Genomic DNA, 7,261 nt, shown 5'->3' on the forward strand with positions numbered 1-7,261 from the left:
GCTGCCTCACCCGCTGAGTTTCCCCAGCATTTTGGTCTACCTCCGATTTTTCCAGCATCTGCAGTTCTTTCATAAAAATTAAATTCTCAAGAAAAGTCTCGACCCGAAATGCCAGCTATTCCTTTTCTCCACAGATGCTGCCTGACCCGTTGAGTTACTCCGACTTTTTGTGTCTTAACCATATAACCATATAACCATATAACAATTACAGCACGGAAACAGGCCATCTCGGCCCTACAAGTCCGTGCCGAACAACTTTTTTTTCCCTTAGTCCCACCTGCCTGCACTCATACCATAACCCTCCATTCCCTTCTCATCCATATGCCTATCCAATTTATTTTTTAATGATACCAATGAACCTGCCTCCACCACTTCCACTGGAAGCTCATTCCACACCGCTACCACTCTCTGAGTAAAGAAGTTCCCCCTCATTATTACCCCTAAACTTCTGTCCCTTAATTCTGAAGTCATGTCCTCTTGTTTGAATCTTCCCTATTCTCAAAGGGAAAAGCTGGTCCACATCAACTCTGTCTGTCCCTCTCATCATTTTAAAGACCTCTATCAAGTCCCTTGATAGATTTATCTTCAATTAGATAGACACAAAATGCTGGAGTAACCCAGCGGGTCAGGCAGCATCTCTGGAGAGAAGGAATTGGTGACGTTTTGGATTGAGAGGAGAACCTTCCTCAGATGCATTTAAATTTGTATTACTTGTGTTTGGGATTTATTAATTGAATTTTGAATGTAGGGTTTAGTAATTGAGGGAGATCAGGACACCACTTCCACCCTGGTACACATCTATTTCTCCCACTATCCCAGCCCTCTTTCACCCTTCACTTCTCTACTCCCTTTCTCCCCATCCCCTTTCACCCACTTCCCTTCCCCTGGCTTTGCATTTCTCTTCTCTCCGTATCTGACTCCCTAATGTGTGGGAAGGAACAGAATGCTGGTTTAAATCCAATTGGTCTCCATTTATAGATTATTTGAAGGGGTAGATTGGACCGGCACGGAGGCTGGATTGAAGCCTGAACCCAGGACTAGATAAATAGTTCCGTCCTCTGTCCCACGGACCTATCTCCCAAGTTGTACTGGTTTGGACTATGATATGCAGATGCCTCTAGTAAAAATGTATTTAAAAAAACAAACAAAAATAAAAAACCGAAGAGAGACACAAAAAGTTGGAGTAACTCAGCGGGACAGGCAGCGTCTCTGGAGAGAAGGAATGGGTGACGTTTCAGGTCGAGACCCTTCTTCAGAACATTATCATCCCTGGCCATTGTCCACCCAACTACCAATCAACCCCCCCCCCCCCACCCCCCCCTCACCTCCAGATTCAGGGGCAGTTTCTTCCCAGCTGCTTCAACTACCACCTCTGGCAGCTTCTCCATAGGCCCACCTTCCCAGCAGTTATCAGGCAACTGAACCATCCTCTCACCAACTAGAGAGCGGTCCTGACCTCCCATCTACCTCATTGGAGACCCCCGGACTATCTTTAATTGGACTTTACTGGACTTTACCTTGCTCTAAACGTTATTCCCTTTACCCTGTATCTGTACACTGTGGACGGCTCGATTGTAATCATGTGTAGTCTTTCCGCTGACTGGATAGCATGCGACGAAAAAGCCTTTCCCTGCAGCTTGGTACATGTGTAAATAAGAAACTACACTAAACTAAACCAAATTTATGTATTGAATTCAGAACGCCCAGCATAAAGTTATTTCAACTTTGTCCATTGAAATGTTGATTACATTAGTTCCCCTCCCTTGTTTTTTCCCTTGGGCTTGTCATCAGTTTCCTTTCAATAAATAAGCAATTCTCCCTCCTCTGTTTAAATTAAATTTGTTTCCTGTCTGGGAATTCCAGATGATAAAACCTTGTGCATTGATATTCTCGGGTTATCTTTGATCGGACTTTACTGGCTTTACTTTGCACTAAACGCTATTCCCTTCATCCTGTGTCTGTACACTGTGAACGGCTCGATTGTAATCATGTATTGTCTTTCCGCTAGTAGACAAAAATGCTGGAGAAACTCAGCGGGGGAGGCAGCTTCTATGGAGCGAAGGAAGTAGGCAACGTTTCTGATTGAAACCCTTCTTCAGAATGATGTGAGGATGAGGGGGTGGGGGAGAATAAAGGAAGAGGTGGAGCTAGTGGGCTTTCCGCTGGCTGGTTAGCACCATAGATCCTCTAGCGGAGCAAGATAGACCACTCCTGTTAAATGCAATGGGCTGACGTGTAGTACGCAACGGAGCGGAACGTGGGCCTTTATTTCATCCATTTCAGTAACCCGACCCGACCCGACCCGACTCGCAGTGTAATCAACGTTGCGGGGGAACAGTTTGTGTTAATAAATTATAATTCGGAAAATGAGGAGAAGATTTTTCCCAAAGAACTTTTATTTTTATGAGGATGTTTCCGTGACCGGCTTCCGTCTTCGCACTAGTATCTTTGCCCCGCTACGGGGTCTTTGGTGCGGAGACGGAAGCCGGTTACGGAAATGGGGCCGGGAATTACCCATGAATCTGCCCGTGACCTTACTAGGTCTTTTTCATCGAGTGATCGATCTTGCTCGCTCTAGGATCTTTGGTTAGCTCGCAACAAAATGCTTTTCACTGTAACCTCGGTGCACGTGACAATAAACTGATCTGAGCTGAACTGATCTTGAGTCTGACGAAGGGTCTCGACGTGAAACGTCACCCATTCCTTCGCTCCACAGCTGCTGCATCACCCGCTGAGTTTCTCAAGCATTTTTTGTCTACCTTTGATTTTTCCAGCATAGAAACATAGAAACATAGAAAATCGGTGCAGGAGTAGGCCATTCGGCCCTTCGAGCCTGCACCGCCATTCGATATGATCATGGCTGATCATCCAACTCAGTATCCCACCCCTGCCTTCTCTCCATACCCCCTGATCCCTTTAGCCACAAGGGCCACATCTTACTCCCTCTTAAATATAGCCAATGAACTGTGGCCTCAACTACCTTCTGTGGCAGAGAATTCCACAGATTCACCACTCTCTGTGTACTGGTTCTCTCTTAAACAAAGGTAGTCCTAAGGGTCTCCAATGAGGCATATAGTATCTCAGGACTGCTCTCTAGTTGTTGGTAGGATGGTTCAGTTGCCTGATAACTGCTGGGAAGGTGGGCCTATGGAACAAGCTGCCAGAGGGGGTAGTTGAGGCAGGTACTATAACATCATTTAAAAGATATTTGGACAGGTACATGGATAGTGAAGATGGTCGGCATGGGCAAGTTGGGCAGAAGGGCCTGTTTCCATGCTGTATGAGTCTATGGGCCCCCCAGGTATCGGGCATGGCCATAGTGGGCCAAATACCCTCTATCTGTGCCATCAAAAAGTATAAGATCAACAACATCTAAGACTCAGAAAGAATGCTAATGGCAGGTTTGGTTTCCAGCTCTGTTGCACTATTCCCAGCCAACACTCACACAACACCCAGCACTGTGGGTGTATTTTGGGCTGGAATGCCTCGTGTAATAATAGTGAGGTGTCAGAAAGTCTAGACATAACACCAGCTCGTGGCTTTTCATGATGTTATTTAGCGAGAGTTATGGAACCATTCATTAGCCAAGCAGTCACAATAGAACACAGCACCTCATATTTTCGCGTGGGCAGCTTACAACCCAGCGGTATGAATATTGACTTCTCTAACTTCAAGTAACCCTTGCTCTCCCTCTCTCTCCATCCGCTCCCCCCATCCTTGTTCTCCGACCAGTCCGACTGCCCTCCTGATTAAAGTATACATTGTGTGCCTCGTTGTCAACTTCCCCCCAGCTAACCATGAATTATTCCACATTTTCCTCCATCGTCTCCTTTGATGATTCTTTTACAAGCCTTACCCTTCCCAAGGATTTGAGTATAGGAGCAGGGAGGTTCTACTGCAGTTGTACAGGGTCTTGGTGAGACCGCACCTGGAGTATTGCGTACAGTTTTAGTCTCCAAATCTGAGGAAGGACATTATTGCCATAGAGGGAGTACAGAGAAGGTTCACCAGACTGATTCCTGGGATGTCAGGACTTTCATATGAAGAAAGACTGGATAGACTTGGTTTATACTCTCTAGAATTTAGGAGATTGAGAGGGGATCTTATAGAAACTTACAAAATTCTTAAGGGGTTGGACAGGCTAGATGCAGGAAGATTGTTCCCGATGTTGGGGAAGTCCAGAACAAGGGGTCACAGCTTAAGGATAAGGGGAAAATCCTTTAAAACCAGGATGAGAAGAACTTTTTTCACACAGAGAGTGGTGAATCTCTGGAACTCTCTGCCACAGAGGGTAGTTGAGGCCAGTTCATTGGCTATATTTAAGAGGGAGTTAGATGTGGCCCTTGTGGCCAAGGGGATCAGAGGGTATGGAGAGAAGGCAGGTACGGGATACTGAGTTGGATGATCAGCCATGATCTTATTGAATGGCGGTGCAGGCTCGAAGGGCCGAATGGCCTACTCCTGCACCTAATTTCTATGTTTCCATGTTTCCATATCTCTTCTTCCCCTGTCCGCTGAATTAGGAAAATGGAGGCAGTGGGGTGCTGACTATGGATGATGTCTGTCTGGAGTTTGCACGTTCTCCCCCTGATCTGCGTGGGTTTTCTCCGGGATCTCCAGTTTCCTCCCACTCTCCAAAGACGTGCGGGTTTGTAGGTTCAATGTGTAGGTGACCTTTTCCCACAGAGAGTTGTGAGTCTGTGGAATTCTCTGCCTCAGAGGGCGGTGGAGGCCGGTTCTCTGGATGCTTTCAAGAGAGAGCTAGATAGGGCTCTTAAAAATAGCGGGCGTCAGGGGATATAGGGGAGAAGGCAGGAACGGGGTACTGATTGTGGATGATCAGCCATGATCACATTGAATGGCGGTGCTGGCTCGAAGGGCCGAATGTCTATTGTCTATTGCCTACTGTCCACTGTAGGAAGGAACTACAAATACGGATTTAAACCGACGAAGGAGTAACTCAGCGGGACAGGCAGCAGAACAAGAAGGGTCTCGACCTGAAACGTCACACGTTGCTTCCAAAATTCGTAAACTTACAAAATTCTTAAGGGGTTGGACAGGCTAGATGCAGGAAGATTGCTCCCGATGTTGGGGAAGTCCAGGACAAGGGGTCACAGCTTAAGGATAAAGGGGGAAATCCTTTAAAACCGAGATGAGAAGAACTTTTTTCACGCAGAGAGTGGTGAATCTCTGGAACTCTCTGCCACAGAGGGTAGTTGAGGCCAGTTCATTGGCTATATTTAAGAGGGAGTTAGATGTGGCCCTTGTGGCTAAGGGGATCAGGGGGTATGGAGAGAAGGCAGGTACGGGATACTGAGTTGGATGATCAGCCATGATCATATTGAATGGCGGCGCAGGCTCGAAGGGCCGAATGGCCTACTCCTGCACCTATTTTCGATGTTTCTATGAAAGTTAGGGCATAGGAAATAGGTAACGTTTCGGGCCGAACCCCTTCGGGATTCGGCCCGAAACGTTGCCTATTTCCTTCGCTCCATAGCTACTGCTGCACTACTGAGTCGGATGATCAGCCATGATCATATTGAATGGCGGTGCAGGCTCGAAGGGCCGAATGGCCTCTACTCCTGCACCTAATTTCTATGTTTCTATGTTTCTATGTTTCTCTCCAGTGATGCTGCCGGTCCCGCTGAGTCACTCCAGCATTTTGTATCCATCGTCGCTTGAGACGTTTTGTGCAGCTCACAGAAGGAAGACGTCTGTGTGCGTGTGTGTGTGTGTTTAATGTATACGTGATGTTGACGTCCAAGAAACTCACGGTCCTTCACAAATCAACTCAACTCATTCCAATGGCAGGGGAACCAAGACGATTGGAGCTGATAGATCTGTTGCAGCTTTCATCCGCCTTCACAGCTGTTGAGTTCAAGATATTTGGCCGCCTGGTCCGTCGTTGAGTTCTTGTAGGTTTGATCGTTCTTATTCTGGACCCTCTTCCTTGACCTTCCCGCCATGGGTGGCCCCACCAGCAGCTGGTCGTTCCAACGTCATCGCTCTCTGAATCATTGGGGTCACGCAAGCCTCTTCACCACGACAAGGTCAACAATCTGAAGAAGATGGCTACACACTGTATCACTCTGTGACTGTAGAACACGGCTGGCAGCCCTGTGGCATTAGCACATCATCCCCAGCCAACAATAGGCCATTGTGGGCTCCACCCTTCCTGAGGTCATCTGTTGCCGGCACTGTTTTATTCTTGCCTTCTCTATCTTGCAGTCTGCAGAAGGGATCCTGGCCGAAACGTCACCTATTCCTTTTCTCCACAGATGCTGCCTGACCCGTTACTGAGTTACTGCAGCGTTTTGCGACTATCTTGAGTGTAAACCAGCATCTGCAGTTCGTTCCCACACAATGGGGGACGATTCAGGCACGGGTGTCGGGGGTTATGTGGAGAAGGCAGTAGAATGCGGTTCGGAGGGAGAGATAGATCAGCCACGATTGAATGGCGGAGTAGATTTGATGGGCCGAATGGCCTAATTCTACTCCTATCACTCATGACCTGATGATTCGGGTCCAGATCTTTCCTCAGCTACTCCTTCCTTCCGGAGATGCTGCCTGTCCCACTGAGTTACTCCAGCATTTTGTGTCTATCTTTGGTTTAAACCAGCATCTGCAGTTCCTTCCTACACATTTTGGCCGCCTATCAGGTTGACTCTCCTTGGTTTAGAGTGAATTAGATGTCGACAATCAATCCTGGCCTTGTCAGTAATGTACATATCGGTAAATAGCCAAATAGCCTTGGTTTGATCAGGAATAAAACTTGTGACACGGTGGACACAGTGGTAGATTTGGAGCCTCGCAGTGCCACAGACCCGGGTTCGATCCTGACCACGGGTGCTGTCTGTATGGAGTTTGCACCGTCTCCCCATGACCTACAATGGGTTTTCTCCGGGAACTCCAAAGACGGTTTGTAGGTTCATTGGCTTCGGTGAGATCGTAATTTGCCCCTCGTGTGTAGGGTAGTGTTAGTGTGCGGTGATCGCTGGGACGGCATGGACTCAGTGGGCCGAAGGGCCTGTTTCCGTGCTGTATTTTTCTCACAGAGAGTTGTGAGTCTGTGGAATTCTCTGCCTCAGAGGGCGGTGGAGGCCGGTTCTCTGGAAGCTTTCAAGAGAGAGCTAGATAGGGCTCTTAAAAATAGCGGAGTCGGGGGATATGGGGAGAAGGCAGGAACGGGGTACTGATTGGGGATGATCAGCCATGATCACATTGAATGGCGGTGCTGGCTCGAACGGCCGAATGGCCTACT

The sequence above is a fragment of the Leucoraja erinacea genome, chromosome 24, assembly GCF_028641065.1.
Source record: "Leucoraja erinacea ecotype New England chromosome 24, Leri_hhj_1, whole genome shotgun sequence".
NCBI lineage: Eukaryota > Metazoa > Chordata > Chondrichthyes > Rajiformes > Rajidae > Leucoraja > Leucoraja erinaceus.